This window comes from Panthera onca, chromosome A1, assembly GCF_046562875.1.
Source record: "Panthera onca isolate mPanOnc1 chromosome A1, mPanOnc1 haplotype 2, whole genome shotgun sequence".
Classification (NCBI taxonomy): Eukaryota; Metazoa; Chordata; class Mammalia; order Carnivora; family Felidae; genus Panthera; species Panthera onca.
In genome coordinates this window covers 220,802,721-220,819,872 of record NC_138339.1, presented here as the reverse complement: position 1 = coordinate 220,819,872, position 17,152 = coordinate 220,802,721, and positions in this window count along the sequence as shown.

Below are 17,152 nucleotides of genomic sequence, written 5' to 3'. Positions count from 1 at the left end.
AAACCCACAAAACGACTTTATCCTAAGGTCAAGAATGTTCTGGAGCTAGTGGCAGGAACTAATACTGTGCCTCTCTTGGAAGGAGTTCTCCTAAGGCACTACCAAGAAGGACGGTGTAATGTAAGCACCTGTACTGCAGTGACTTTAATAGTATCTACATCAAAACAGCAATCTAAGAGGATAAAACGAGACACGAAGGACTTGGGACTTTAGATCCCATGTATCGTAATTAGGCACATATATTTAATGTAATAAGTTGGCTATGATTCTTTCCATATTATCTTTATTAAATCGTTTTTAAGGGAGTCCCTTTTTCCTTATAATTCCTTAAATTCACCCTTTAAGAATGCTAACACAAAATTGCTCGCTTCCGAAATACATGACGGATGTAGATAGATTCTACCAACCTTCTCTGCAATCGCTGATCTGGTTCCAGAGGGAGATGAGGTATTTGAATGGACTTACCTCTGCTCCTACAAACCTGGGCAGAGAGAAGAAAGGAGATGGAAACTCCGTGCAGAAATTATTGACAAGAGTATCTTCTGTTGTCAAATGGATATTTGGGGGGAAATCTATTTTGTATTGCCAAACAAATTAGCCAGTGAATTAGGAAAGTGATTCTTAGCTATTGATTTTTGGTTCTGCATTTTCAATTGATATTTGTCACAATTTTTAGAACAATCAAGATTGAGCACTTACTGTGTGACAGTAATCTCAGACTTTGAAAGCTGCGTTAATTTGGAGATCTAGTGTGACCCTTCCTTTCAAAGGAGACTCAGAGAGGTGACTCCTCATAATGGCAGGAGCAAGACCCAAACCTGAGCCTCCTGGTTTCATCATATCAGTGCTTGATGCTGCTATGGCTGGGTCCCCCCTCAGAAATCAGACTCTGAGACAGATTTGCATGCAGGAAACACATTGGGAAATATGCTGGGGGTCAATCCCTATGGGGGAGTGAAGGACATAGAGTTGTCCAGAGAAAGGCCAACAGAGTTACAACACATTGGGGTGGTCTTACAGGAGAGCTCTAAAGTGGGGATGGTCCTTCTGAATGATCCTGACTCAAGGCAAGGGTGGGAGGCCTCTAGTACCCTCTCCTTAATCAACCAGTCTTTGGATGAAGGTTTTCAGGAAGGAGCATGATCCTGGGGGCATGGCGGTCTTCAGCTGAGGGCAATTGTGAGAAAGACTTCGCTGAAGCCTGTGGGTCACCACTGCTCTGGGGTGATGAGAGAGCCACAGCGCTCAGCACGGAAGGGCACAGCACAGCCTCCCCTCCCATCCTGAATGCTAGCTCGGTAATGATGCTTTCACATATGTCGGCTTGATTTCTCCCACTAGTTAACAGGATCCTTGTTGACTCTGTGTACGTTTCCCCTGACTGTGCATGGAGGCCATTTAGAAAAAAATAGAGGGCTAGAGCCCTGATTTATGTCAGGCTCAAAAGAAGTACAACATGGAGAGTCCTGTTAAGACCCCATCAAGAACTCGATAGTATTAATCGGTCGATTAAAATTAGAGAAATCAATTATTATACTAACTGTGGTTTGAAGAGGGGAGCTTTTATAATGACATTTTCCCCCTGAATTAAAGCTATACTTTGAAATTAGGAATTTGACTTATCATTATAATCTTAATATTAGAAATTCTCTTTGCTTTTTGATTGGCTGCTAACCTACATGATTGAAGGGGGTGGGGGGGAGAAGAAATTAGAAACCAACATGTTATGTTAAGATAAAAGAACATGAAGGTAAGCCTGAAGATACTACTTTCATGAAAGGCTTCTCTGTTGTCCTAATTAATTGCACAGAAGCCTAAGAGGGAAAAAACCCTGCTAACTTCTAAGTTGGCTTGATATCCTTTTTCATTTGTATCACCAAGGGGTACAAAGTGAATAAATCAATATCCCTGAAGCATACACTTAAAAACGCTCAACTTTTTATCTCCCTAATAGTTTTTTTTTTTTTTCATTAAGAAATAGGATTAAAGAAAATCTTCACATTTAAAGTAGGAGGAAGATTGGAAGTCAGAAGGATATAACACTAAAATATAGGACATTGTGTGTCACTTATTAAAAATGTGGGTTTGTATTGAGTAGTTCAGGCGTTCTCATCCCATCTGGAAGATCGTGTGTGCCAAAGCTGGGTTTAGTGTACTTATAAACCACTGTTGACGTACACAAAATAACTTTGATCTAAGAAAAAGATATCCCCAAGTTTTTACTAGTGCTCCAAACAAGAAGCAAACTTCAAGAACAACAGTAAACAACAGGGGCCCCTGGGTGGCTCAGTTGGTTGAGCGTCCGACTTCGGCTCAGGTGATGATCTTGCGGTCTGTGAGTTCGAGCCCCGCGTCGGGCTCTGGGCTGATGGCTCAGAGCCTGGAGCCTGCTTCGAATTCTGTGTCTCCCTCTCTCTCTGCCCCTCCCCTGCTCACACTCTGTCTGTCTCTCTCTCTCTCAAAAGTAAATTAACATTTTCAAAAAATTAAATTAGAAAAAAAAAAAGAACAGTAACAAAAGATGAATCCAAACATCACAAATAGCACTGAGGCCTGTAATGAAAGGCTTTTTGTGTCACTAAAACATCCCCTTGGCGGGCCCAGCTGCAGCTGTTACCGTTCGGGGAACATTCTCAAAGGGCAGATGTGCCAAAGTATGGCATTGCCCCTTTTCCACGGGGCGGGACATCTCGTCCCAGTTCTAGCCGAAAAGAGTGAGTCCCGGAGCCCTCACCCAGGGAGCAGCCTCGGCTGTGTCGGGGTGACGGGTGTGAAACGAGGGCCTGTCTCTCCTGTCTGAATCATGACTTCTCAAAATGCCAAAGAATCAACGAGGTGGAGCCTCGGCTGAGTTTTAACTTTTTGGGAATATTGAATATGACCCCCCGAAAAGTAACTGTTTGAACATATTAAGTCAGAGCTCAAGATAGCTTTTGAGGAATTTTATGATTGCTGTTTAGTCGTGTGAATAGTCTGCTAAACAACCTATGAGCGTGGTGCTCGGTTTTCCACATGCCTCCCCGATCACCACTGTGGGCTCCGGGAGCACGCAGCGATCTGCAGGGACCCTGGCTGGAATTCCAGAAGCAGTGGAATTTCAGAAATGAAATACCATTGCTGGTGTGTGCCCTAGCGATGCTGAAATAAGGCAGATACCCTCACCCCATCTCTCAGAACCGCTGTACCTCATCCTCGTAGTGACGTTGCAGAGAATTTTCTTTTCCTGCTTCTCTTTTCTTCAGTGAGACGTTGATGTGTCCATTGACTTACCTTCACCCTGGTCCTCAGTGGCTTTCCTTCCTCGGGAGTATGTCCACCTAAAAGCAGGACTGTTCATTTGTAATCTCGCAGTCAAAGGAAGCAAGGGATCATCTTGTCTGCAAGTTATTTTGGTGTGATGTAGATGGCTAGGGGCATACCCAGATCTGCCCTCTTCAAAAACAAAACAGAAACCCTTTAAAATAAATAAGAAACCTCTTACAAAAGAATCTGCGAGGGGACCGTTTATTTGATTTGACTGCTCTGGAAACCTTGATCTTAACTCAAACATATCTTGGCCAGGTCTATATTACAATGATAATACCAGAAGGATTTATTTATAAAGGCCACAAAAAGATTTGTTGACAATGAAATTAGTCTCTCGAATTAGAACACTGTATAGAAATATACAATTGGCTTTATACTGTTTTTTTTTTCCCAAAACAAATTAAAAGGTTTCTGATATCATTCTCCAGATCTTTCTAGAGTGATCTCTTAGGATGGTTTTTAAGACACGTTTTGCTTTCCAAGCCTCAAATATGTGGTGAGAACCTTCCAGCTTTTTTTGTTGGTGGCGGGGTGGGGGTGACAAATTCAATCAGCAGCATTTTAAATAGCTCTCACATTGTGCTTGGACCAGACCACAGGTCTGAATAACAGTCTCCTTTCTCTGCATAATATGGTCTCAGGGAATCTTCCTGGTCCCCATTTCCATGCTAATCTGGTTCTTGCTCTCCATCCACCCCTTTGAACTTGATACCTCCGACTGTCCCTCTCTCACCAAATTCACTATTGCCAGAGTCCGAGGTTCTTGTTTCTTTTCCTTCTCTCTGGTGCATCTCTCTACCGACTGCAGACTTCACGCACAATTCCATGTGCCACCTTATGCCATCAAAACTGTGACTTCTGCCACTGCCACTTTCCTACATTTTCAGCACTAAGGCCCTACACATAAACTGGCACAAGAAATTTGCTCCATTGTTCTGCTTACTGTTGCTCACACTGTCTAGTCTGTCCTCCATGGAAGAACCATTGCATTGTGCACAGTTCTTGCTTCCCACCAAAGCCCTTGAAGGTGACCTTCATATTGTTTCTTGCTTCCTACATCTGACCCCCACCCAAGACTTTGTTAACATTGGCGTTGTTTCCCATGGCTGCAGGGGAAAACATACCTTGATACATTTTATGCTCAGACTGCTACTTCTTCCCTTTGTTGTTGTTTTTTTCAATGTTTGTTTATTTTTGGGAGAGAGAGAGAGAGAGAGAGAGAGAGCAAGCAGGGGAGGGGCAGAGAGATGGAGACACAGAATCCGAAGCAGGCTCCAGACTCTGAGCTGTCAGCACAGAGCCTGATACGGGGCTTGAACTCATGAACTGCAAGATGATATCCTGAGCCGAAGTCGGGCACTTAACCGACTGAGCCACCCAGGCACCCCACTTCTTCCCTTCGTATATGCTGTTTCCTCTGCCTAAAATGCCCTCCTCTGTCATTGCCTTCCTGAAGAATATGGGCACATGCAAAGTTTCCCCTAATTATTTCCTCCATTAATTACCACCTGTTCTGGGTGATCTTTATACCTTGAAATTACTTCTATTGGTTCTCATACTACATAGAAATTATTTGTTTATATGCCTGCTTCTCCACTATACTTAGATTTCTTGACATGAAGTCCTTGGTCATCTTTTGAGCCCCAGTTTCTGGCATAGTACTTAGAACATAATGGGCCCTCATTCATTTATTCATTCTTTAAGCAAATATTAATTGAGGATCTATTACGTTTCTCCTCTCATGGAGCACAGAGGACAGCGGAGGCAGAAATACCTCTGTCGGTTTTTTTTAATTAAAAAAAATTTTTTTTAAGTAAACTCTACCCACCCCCGACGTGGGGCTTGAATTCATGACCCCGAGATAAAGAGTCACATGCTCTACTGACTGAGCCAGCCAGGTTTTTGATCCTTGTGTTTACTTTGACATTTCTTTCTTAAAAAACAAAACAAAACAAACTTCCAAACTGTCAGTGACCAGCATTTCCCTGTGTACTTGAGCTGTGTACAGTTCATCTCACCTTTTGTTTTTTAGTTACAAAAACCTTCTTAGGTCATAATCCAGGCTTTACAAACATATATTACTTTTTAAAAGTTACAGTAAATTTAAGACTGAGGGGCTGCCTGACTGGCTCAGTCAGAGAAGCGTGCGACTCTTGGTCTTGGGGTTGTGAGTTCGAGCCCCATGCTGGGGCTAGAGATTACTTAAATGAATAAATAAAAACTTTAAGACTGAGGCACATAGTCATTTTTCCTGTGAATTTTGTTTCTAAGTTGTTAAAAAAGTTGTTCTCAGCAGAGCGGGTTTAGGAGACAGTGTACTATGGTTCCGGGGTAAGGGGCTTACGGGTTTCAGCAAGGTCAGTGTACTGGCCACGACCTCCATCTCCCCTCCCCCAGCCTTCAGTTTCACCATGACAACTGGCCCTGGGCTTAGACCACAATGGCAGCCACTGTGAGAATGCCAGCTTCCTCACGTAGGAAGGAAGCTGTCCGAGTCTGTTTAGCCTATAATGACAATACCAAGTTTTATTTTATCATAGTTGCTAATTAGGAGGCTACAGAGGTTGCTAGGGGTTGGGGGTGGAGGTGGAATGGATTGGCTATAAATGGGCATGAGAGATCTTACTAGGGTGATGGAAACCTCCAAAAACTGATTTATGGTTATGGCTGCACAACCTGGTAACTTACCAAAACTCATTGAACTGCGCACTAGAAATGGATGAATTACATGACATGTAAAATACACATCAATAAAGAGATACTAAAGAGCAAAGTATACACCACAGCCTCTTTTTTTATGGCCTTTTCTTTTTTTAAATTTTTTTACTTGAGTAGAGTTGACTTACAATGCTACGTTAGTTTCAGGCGTACAGCAGAGGGATCGGACTTCTCCTGTATGTTATGCCGTGGTCGCCACAAGTGCGGCTACCATTTGTCATCACACGATGCTATTACGTGTCATTGACTGTATTCTCTGTGCTGTGCCTTTTATTCCTTCGACTTATTCATTCCACAGCTGGAAGCCTGGATCTCCCACTTCCTTCATCCATTTTGCCCATCCCCCCCCCCCCACCCCTCCTCCCTCTGGCAACCATCAGTTTGTTTTCTGTAGGTCTGTTTCTGCATTTTTTAAATTCATTTGTTTTGGGGGCGCCTGGGTGGCTCAGTCGGTTAAGCGGGCGACTTCGGCTCCGGTCATGATCTCGCGGTCCGTGGGTTCGAGCACCGTGTTGGGCTCTGTGTTGACAGCTCAGAGCCTGGAGCCTGTTTCGGATTCTGTGTCTCCCTCTCTCTGACCCTCCCCTGTTCATGCTCTGCCTCTCTCTATCTCAAAAATAAACGTTAAAAAAAATTAAATTCATGTTTTGTTTTTTAGATTCCACATAGAAGTGAAATCATATGATATTTGTCTTTCTCAGTCTCGCTTATTTCACTTAGCACAATACCTTCCAGGTATGGCAACACGTTGTTGCAAATGGCAAGATCTCATCCTGTCTTGTAATATTCCACGGAACACATATGCTGCATCTTCCTTATCCATTTGTCTATTGGTGGGCACTTGGGCTGCTCCCATACCTTGGTTATTGTAAATTATGTTGCACTAAATATAAGGGTGCATATATCTTTGCAAAGTAGTGTTTCTGTTTTCTTTGGATACAACTGTGTTTTTAAATGCTACCATTGAAATGAAAAAGCAGGGACCCAAAAAGAAAGGCAACAGAGGCTGAACCGTAATGAAATGCTACACAAACTTTTTTTTTTTTTTTTTTTCCAGTGAAAGTGGCTACCTGTCTTTCTATTTGGGCTTTCACACTTATTCCACACTTAGTCCAGCCTTAGTATTGAAACACCAAAAATACGGGCACGGGAATGGGGACTGTCTATGGAAAAAAGAAGCAAGGGTGTCTGTACTACTGTTCTCCACTGATGCTGCTCACAGAGGCTTGGCAGGGTGACTGTCTCTCAATAGGTCTTGAATTGAGCACAGAGCCGTGTCACAGGCAACTTGATTTCATGTATGACCCAGCTAACGCCGTATAAGCCACATTGAACAGGAAGGGGGCAGGAACACGGTCGGGTGTTAAGTGAGCAGCATTTGGGTGGAAGTGATGGAGGTGTAAGTCCTCCATAAGGCCAGGCACTGGGGGGTAAAATATGCACGTGTGGGGAGAGGGTATGGAGAAGAGGAACAGCTACACCAGAAGTATACAGGTGGTGCTTTGAAGAGGCAAGGCACTAAATAGTGTCTGCGTGTGTGTGTATAAGAGACAGAGAGAGACATCAGAGAAAGAGACAGACAGAAAGAGAAGGGTAGAGACCATCCCTGTGATCACCAGACATCACTAGCTCATGGTTGTGAAGTAGCCTCATGTGCTCGATATCATCTCCAGAAATGCTCCATGACTTTCTTCTGAGGTGGACACAGCCATATATAAATGCGTCAAGACGATGCCCCCTGAGGAGCATGGCTGGCTGCAGCAAACTAGGCTGGTAAAGAAGCAGAGAGCCTCGCCGTCCTTGTTGACCTTCTCTCCTGGGATTTCTTCCTGGACTTTGGTGAATCAGGCCCGGAAGGCACCATGGAGAGAGGCGGCAACGGGTGAGTGTAGGGAAGAGAGGGGCAGTTCAAGAACTTGGTTAGTATTTGTAAATGTTGAATTTGTATACATTTTTGTTTCATAGAGCACAAAATGTTCTCTTTTAAAAAGTCACCGGAAGGGGCGCCTGGGTGGCTCAGTCAGTTGAGCATCTGAATTTGGCTCAGATCACGATCTCACGGTTTGTGGGGTCGAACCCCGCATCGGGCTCTGTGCTGATAAGCTCAGAGCCTGGAGCCCACTTCAGATTCTGTGTCTCTTTTTCTCTTTCTGCCCCTCGTCTGCTTGTGCATGCTGTCTCTCTCAAAAATAAGTAAACAGTAAAAATTGTTTAAAAATTAAAAATAAATGAAAATAACAAGTCAGCAGGAAAAGACTGGCAGTCCTTACCCTGCCTTTCTGCTGGAGATCCTGAACCCAGACCTGCTGGACTGCCTGGCCGCTCACTGCCAGCACCGGGGCTAAAACCTTCATTACTGAAGGCAGTTCTGTGGAAAGGCCTTTTTTGTTTTCTTTTCAGATGTATGTGCTCATATAAGTTTACTGCTACTTTGGGGAAAAAAAGAAAAAAAAAAAAAACACAACTCAGCAGATTAGTCTCAGACCTGGACTTTGGCCTTCTTACGCATACTTTGTTTTCAGCCAATTCCATCTTGGTAAGTGATCGCCTTTCATTTCACACGCTGTTTTCCTTCCTGTAAACTGCAGGAATGGACCTGAAAAAACAAGCCTAGTTTTTTCATCATACACCTAAATGCACTATTTTAGCGATAGGTGTGTTAGCGAACTGTATACTTTCCAGAATTCATGTTCATCTGGAACCTGTCAATGTGACCTTATTTGGAAATAGGGTCTTTGTAGATGTAATCGATGAACATGCAGTCATACTGCATTACAATAGGCCCTAATCCAACAACTGGTGTCTTCATAAGAAGAAGGACAGAGAGGTTCAGACACGGAAACACAGAAAACCACGCATACACGGGAAAGGGCCTGGTGAAGCCAGAAGCAGAGACTCGAGTGACAAGTAGCTCCAAGCCCGATTGCTGCAATGGCCCGAAGCTGAGACGGGCCTGGGGCCGATTCTCCCTCAGAGGGTCCAGAAGAAACCACCCCTGCAGACACCTTGATTTCAGACTTGTGGCCTCCAGAAAGGTGGAAGAACACATTTCTGTTGTTGTAAGCCACCAGTTTGTGGTAATTGGCTACAGCAGCCCCAGGGGAGCCAATAGGGCAGGTATTCCAATGCTTTTGCTTAGTAGCTGCGCTGCCCACACAGCAGCCGAAGAGACTTTGTTACAATGTGAAGCCGACTGTGTCCAAGTGGAGAAGGTGAGGTCAGTAGAATGCTCCGTGAGCTCCGTGTGATCTGCACTGCCCCTCACCTCTCTCCCCTCGTTTCTTCTCTTCTTTGCCATCTCCCCCTGCTTGGTGATTTTCCAACACACCTCAGACTCTTTGCCTTTCTGTCATTCTGGAATGTTCTTTTGATACACACATGGCTCCTTCCCTTACCTGCTTCAGGTCTTTATTGCACTGGTACCTTCTTGGTGAGACTTCCCCTAACCTCTCTCTTGAAAATCACTGCTTATTCCCTAGCCCCTTTGCTGCCTTAGTTTTCTTCTTAACACTCACCACTATGTGGCATACCATATATTTTGCTTACTCATTTCATTTATCACCTGTCCTCCCTAGTAGAAGATCAGCTTTCTGAGGACAGGGAGTTTTGTCTGTTCCGATTACTGCTGTATCCTCTGCACCGATGTGCTCAACCCACACACAGTTGGTGCTCAATACATATTTGTTGGAAGAGCGCATGCATACGTTGGTGTGCGGGTGTGCTGTCGTGTTCACACATGAAATCACCTAATTTCTGAACACCCTGCATGTAAAGAACTGCCGCAGCTGGCAGAACTTACGTTGCTGTTACCGATTCTGGACGTGCCCCCAAAGCTGGACATTCGGCACTCGGGGCGAGGGGCACCTTGTGTTCCCGGTGCCTGTGCTGTCTACCTGGAACGCTGTGCCGACAGAATCCACGTGGTCCTTGGAGGTTAGTGTCTTAGTCTGCTTGGGCTGCAGACTGGGTGGCTTAAACAACAAACATTTAATTTTTTTTTTTTTTTTCACAGTTCTGGAGGCTATGAGTCTGAGATCAGGGTGCCAGCATGATCAGGTTCTAGTGAGAGCCCTCTGCCTGGCTTGCAGGTGGCTGCCTTCTTACTGTGTCCTCACGTGGCAGAGAGAGAGAGACCTCTGGTGTCTCTTCTTAGACGCCAGTTCTGTGGGATCAGAGCTCCACCCCGATCCCCTCATTTCACGTTAATCACCTCCTCAAAGGCCTTATCTCCAAAGCAGCCACATTGGGGTTGGAGATAACTAATTATAGTTACAGAGAGGACTACAGAGGAAAGCTCACAGGGAGCACAAATGGGTCAACTCTGTAGACACCCAGCTTTTATTTATGATCTACGTGGACATATCTTTACGGTGTGGGTTGATTTCGCATGACACACTCTTCAGTTGCAAAGTTGATGTAGGGGCGCCTGGCTGGCTCAATCGGAGGATCCTTTGACTCTTGATCTCGGGGTTGTAAGTTCAAGCCCCACATTGGGTGTACAGATTACTTAAAAAAATCTTTTTTAAAAAAAGTTGATGTAACACAAAACTTGAAAAAAATTTTTTTAATATTTTTTTAACATTTGTTTATTATTGAGAGACAGAGAGACACAGAGCGTGAGCAGGGGAGGGGTAGAGAGAGGGAGAGACACAGAATCCAAGCAGGCTCCAGGCTCCGAGCTATCAGCACAGAGCCGGACGCGGGACTCGAACTCACAAACCGTGAGATCATGACCTGAGTCGGATGCTCAACCGACTGAGCCACCCAAGTGTCCCAAAAACTTGAAAAATTTTCATAAAAAGTAAAACACACTCCTAATTCCTCTATTTGAACAGACTCGTTTTCCTTTCTCAATTTTATCTTCTAGTCCTGCACATGTTCATCTACTTTTACATATTTATAATCACAATGTAAATGCCATTTTTATTTTATTTTATTTTATTTTATTTTATTTTATTTTATTTTAGAGAGAGAGGGAGAGAAAAAGCATGAGTGGGGGAGGGGCAGAGGGAGCGAGAATCCCAAGCAGGCTCCACACCCATGACCAAGAGATCATGACCTGAGCTGAAAGCAAGTGTTGGATGCTTAACTGACCGAGTCAGCCAGGCACCCCTGTAAGTGCCATTTCTAAAATACTATCTTTTAATTTAAGGTTTATCAAAAATATTTTTGACACTTCCGCAGTCTTCACGATTCTGACTTTTAATGACCACGTAATATGGCATCTGGCTGATGCACTACACTTTTTAAAATCGTTTTCCTGTTATAGAAACTTGGATTGCTTCTCAAGTTGGGCTGCTATAGATGGCCCTGTAGTAAAAATCTTCGTGCATATAGATTTTCGCTTCTGTGGAATTAGTTCCTTTGGATAAGTTCCCGGGAGTAGAATTGCTAGGTCAGAGTGACAGAACATCTGTGTGGCTCTTGCCACATATTGCAAGAAATGCAGTTTAAAAATACTATGCGGATATATGTTTGTACAGAGAAAATGGATCTCGTCGTAGGAGTATCAGGCTCCCAAGTGCTGGATGCAGTTTCAGTTCATGCCAATGTAAGGAATCTTAGAAATAATCCCCGTTGAAGATAAATATTGGCTGATACAACTTCCAACAAAATTTTAGTCATTTGTTGTGCATACAGGTAAATGGAAATGATATGCTTTCCATAGGACTTTTGGGGTATTCTCACAACTGTTTACTCTTAAATCAAGTAAAACTATAAATTTACAAATTGATTTGAGTGGTTAATCTCCACCCTCTAGGTCAACGTATTCCTCATGGTTATTTTAAGAAAAGAGAAATAGCTACTTGCTTTTGTGTCGTGTGGAATCCAAAACCAGATTACATTCCTTGTTCATAATAGGCTGTCAAATATTTGTTGAATGAATTAATGTATAATTGGTCTGCTTATTGCCTATTTTTAATATTTAATACTTAACTCTGACAAAGTTAATAAAAAGGTGCAAATCTTCAGCCTTACAAATGGAATTAAAAAAAATTGAAGTATAAAAAATATCACTTTTAAGAATAAAACAATTTTAAAAAAGACTAAAACAACAATATTATAGTCCACAATCACTTTTACTACATACAATTTCCTACTCCTCGTTGTTTAATTTTTTATTTTTTATTTTATTTATTTATTTATTTTTTTAATGTTTATTTATTTTTGAGACAGACAGAGACAGAGCATGAATGGGGGAGGGTCAGAGAGAGGGAGACACAGAATCTGAAACAGGCTCCAGGCTCTGAGCTGTCAGCACAGAGCCCGATGCGGGGCTCGAACTCACGGACCGCGAGATCATGACCTGAGCCGAAGTCGGATGCTTAACCGACTGAGCCACCCAGGCGCCCCCCTTGTTGTTTAATTTAACAATTCAAATATATAATAGTTAATATATCATTGTCAGTTGTCAGCTGCCAGAAAATTGTGGAGAACATTTTTTGATTCTTCCCAAATTTACATCCATTTCCATAGCCCTCTGTGTGTTAGATCATTGGCATTTTTTTCCTATAGAGTTTGAACTCTAAATTGATGGTGAAAATAGGCTTGCACCAGGCACCAACTGTCACTTCTTTGGGAATTTTGATTTGAAATAATCAGTCTTTTGGATTTGAGAAATCAAAATTCTATATAATCTATCTCAAAATACAAATGCTTTCAGCTTTTTGTTTTTACAATGTACATACTTTTAGAATCACGTGTCTTAGACCTCACACTCTGGGGTTATGAATACAATTATTTATAAAGGAAAACATGGGCGGTAAAGGCATCAACCTATAACACCCAAAGGAAAAGTAAGTTTGGGGCTGAAAAGAGAGTCCTTCTGAAGCAGTGGACAAAGCACTGGAGAGGGAATTGGAAGACCTAGGTCTAATCTAACTCTGTCTTTTGTGGCTGGCTCTGACCAGCCCTCCAGGCCTCCTCTCTGGCCCCGTCAATTCATTTTGCCCGCTCGACCCTGCCCCTATGTCCCACTCGTTGACGTTTAACGGTCATGCCATGCTTTTGGAAAATATTGCCCTTGCACGTGCTGCTGCTTCTACCTGGAATGCCCTTTACTGTCTTCTCTGTCTGGCAAATTCCTGGTCATCCTTCACAGCCAAGTTCAACTGTCACTTGCACAATTAACTTTCCCCTAACATCTAGCAACCTTTCCTCCATTGTAGCCCTCCCACAAACAAACATGCAAAAACAAAAAAAACAAACAAAAAAACCTGGCCTGGTCACAGAAGAAAACCCACCCATTTTCTTCTCTTAAGAGTACTAGGCATATTGATACAATCATTCCAATGTTTTCTTGAATACCTTACTGTGCTTGACCCTGTGAAACGGTTATGAACATACAGACAAGCCTTCATAGGACTCTTGGCCTATTGAGGATAAACAGAAAATGAACCAAAAAAGTAAGTTGTTTATGAGGTAGATGTAAGGTGATTAGTGCTTATGGAGAAAATAGAGTGGGAAGGGCAATAGAAGTGCCAGGGTACTAGTGAGATGCTTCCAAATCAAAATTGGGTAATCAAGGGAGACTTCAGTGAGAAGGTGACATCCGAACAAAGACTTGAAACAGGTGAGGAAGTGAGCAACGGGGATATCTGATGAAGAGAGCTCCAGGTAGAGGGAACAGCAAGTTCAAAGGTCCTGAAGTAAGAGCTTGCCAGTAATATTTGAGGAACAGCAAGGAAGCTCATATGCATGGAACAAAATAGAAAGAGCAGTAGGGGAGACTAGATAAGAAAGATAATAGTGGGGCGCCTGGGTGGCTCAGTTGGTTAAGTGTCCAACTTCAGCTCAGGACACGATCTCACGGTCTGTGAGTTTGAGCCCCGCATCGGGCTCTGTGCTGACAGCTCAGAGCCTGGAGCCTGCTTCGATTTCTGTGTCTCCCTCTCTCTCTGCCCCTTCCCCGCTCATGCTCTCTCTCTGTCTCAAAAATTAAAAAACAAAACAAAACAAAAAACATTAAAAAAAAAGAAAGATAAGAGAATGGAGATGGGAGCCCAGATTTTGAGGGGTTTTTGAGGCCACTGTGAGGACTTCAGCTTTAACTAGTAGGGAAACAGGAAGCCATTGGAGGACTTGATCAGAGAACTGATTTCACTTGAGTTACATTTTTAAAGGTTCCTGTGTTTTATAGAATATGGACTGTTGGGGGAATAAGGCAATAATCCATGCAAGAGAAGATGGTGGTTGGGACCAGGATTACAGCAGGGGACATGGTAAGTAGCGGATATATGTTCTGGATATATTCTGGATATATGTTGAATGTAGAGCCAATAGCATTTCATGATGGATTAAATCACAGAAAGAAACAAGTCAAAGATGACTTCAAGGTTTTTTGGCCTGAGCAACTATGACGATGGAACTGTTGATGCATTGGGATGATGAAGGTTGTCGAAGGAGCAGATTTGGAGGGGAAGATGAGGAATGTGGTTTTGGAGGTGTTGAGTTTGAGATACTAATTAGCTTTTAAAGCAGAGATGTCAGGTTGTCGATTGGGTGCATGAGTCTGGAGTTTGGGAGAGACATCTGCTGGAGATAGAAATTTTGGAGTCATCAGCATACAGTTGATATTTAAAGCCATGACACTGAATGAGATCATAAAGGGAGTGGTTGTAGAAAGAAAATAGAAGAGGTCCAAGCCTGAGCCCCAGGGTACTCCAGTGTTCAGTGGCAAAGCATACGGGTCTGTTACAGCATGTTCACATTTTGTTGTAATTGCCTCTATGTGTCTTACACTTCCATTACACTATGATCTCCTTGATGGAAAGGACTGGATCTTACTCATTTTTTAAAACAGCTTTATCTGAGGTACAATTTACCTACCATGACACTCCCCTGTTTTAAGGGTACAGTTCAGTGTTTTTTAGTTCTTACTCATTTTTGTATCTTCATTAACAGGGACATGGTAAGCACTTAATAAACATTTTTTACAACAAATGGTGAATTTTTCAGTGAATTACTAAATGAATGAATGCATGTGATCTTTGATCAGCCCACTGCATATCTGGATGTACTTCTCTGGGAACAAAAAGAGTGCTGACAAGAGGATTTTTAATTCTCTTTCTACTTTGAAATGTAAATATCCCAGACGTTTGTTTCAGAGGCAAGGAATAAACCTCAATGAGCTGCTCAGGGTTCCCCAATCACTAGCTTTCAAGACATAAAGACATGAAATGTTTTTGGAAACTTTTTAGTGCAATGAGAAATTGGTTTTGACCTTGTTGGGTCAAGTTTTAACTATTAAAAGTATTGTTTGACTTCACTATCTCTTCATGAATCAGGCATACAAGAGAAGAAACTTGGAATCTAGTATTATTTGGTTTATAATAGGCACAGATGTAATATATAGATAAAACACTAGCACAGACAATGAGTGAATGTTAAGTGGAACCATATTGTCACAGGGTTCCTATATTTCAAATTTTAAGTTAATTCAACATTAAATAGATTGTGAAAAAGTAAAGATTGTAATTCCTGGAGCAATCACTAAAGAAATAATGCCAAGAGATACAGCTAGAAAGTCAATACAGGAATTAAAATGGAATGCTACCGATAATTGATGAACACAAAAGAAAGTAAGAAAAAAGGAACAGGAACAAAAACAGATGAGACAAGTAGAAAGCAGATAGCAGAATGGTAGACCAAAATCCAATCAGATCAAAAATTACATTAAATTTAGATTGAATAAGCACTGTAATCAAAAAACAGAGATTGTGAGACTGAGTCAGATCGGATAAAAAAGCAAGACCCAATCATTTGCTGTCTGTAAGAGTTTCACTTTAATTACAGTGATGTAAGTGGAGTAAAAGCATCTATCTATCTATCTATCTATCTATATGGCCAACTGTAAGCATAAGAGAGCTAGAGTGTCTGTATTAATAAAAGATAAACAGAATTTAAGAAAAAATGTAATAAGAGGCAGAGGGGACATTTTATGATAATGTATTATCTATTGTTATGATACAAAATAAATGTAGTGCTTCAAAAATGTGAAGCAAACTGATAGAAGTGAAGAAAAATAGACAAATGTATAGAGTTGGAGATTTTTATATACTTCTCTCAGTAATTAATAGAACAAACAGCCAAAATAATAAGGATATAAGAAGATCTGAGCAACATATCTGCTATAACCTGACATTTGTAGAACAATACCCTCAACAATTTCGGACTAAAGCATTCTTTTCAAGTACACATGAAATGTTCATCAAGACAGACCATATCCCGGACCATAAAATAAGTCTCAGTAGGTATCAAAAGACTGAAATTGTATGTAGCCTATTGTCTGACCACAATAGAATTAAATGAGAAATAATAACAATAAAACAAATTGGAAAGCACCAAATACTTTAAAATTAAATAGCACGTATCTAAATAACCCATGAGTCAAAGAAGAAATCGCAAGAGAGAAAAGAAAATATTTTGAACTGAATGACAAAACACAATATTTCAAATTTGTTTTGCTGAAGTAGTACTTAGAGTAAAAGGTATAGTTTTAAATGTTTATATTAGAAAAGGAGAAAAGGTCTAATATCAATGATATAAGTTTTTACAGCTTTGTAATACTTGAAGTATTACAATACAATAGCTTGAATTCCATCAATGATATAAGTTTTGACCTTAAGAAATTAGAAAAAGAAGAGCAAATTAAAGTAAGCAGCAGAAAGAAAGAGCAGGAGTGAATGAAACAAAAAATAAAAACAGAGAAGATTAATGGAAGCAGAAGTTAGTTCTTTGAAAAGATCAATGAAAAACCAGAGAAAGTACAAATTAACAATATCAGGGATAAAAGAATATATACAGTCTACTGGCATTGAAAGATAATAAGGAGATATTATGAACAAGTTACATAAATTTGACAACTTACATGAAACAGACAACTTTCTTGGAAGATAGAATTTACCAAACTAACGTAAGAAGAAATAGAAAATTCAAACTCATACCTACTAAAGAAATTGAATTAGTAATTTAAAACCTTGCCCAGACAGCTTCATTGGTGAATTCTACCAGACATTTAAGGAAGAAATAATACAAATCCTTAAAAAACTATTTGAGAAAACACAGGAGAAAGGAATAATTTCCAAATAAATCATTGTATGAGGCCGATATTAACGGGACACCCAAA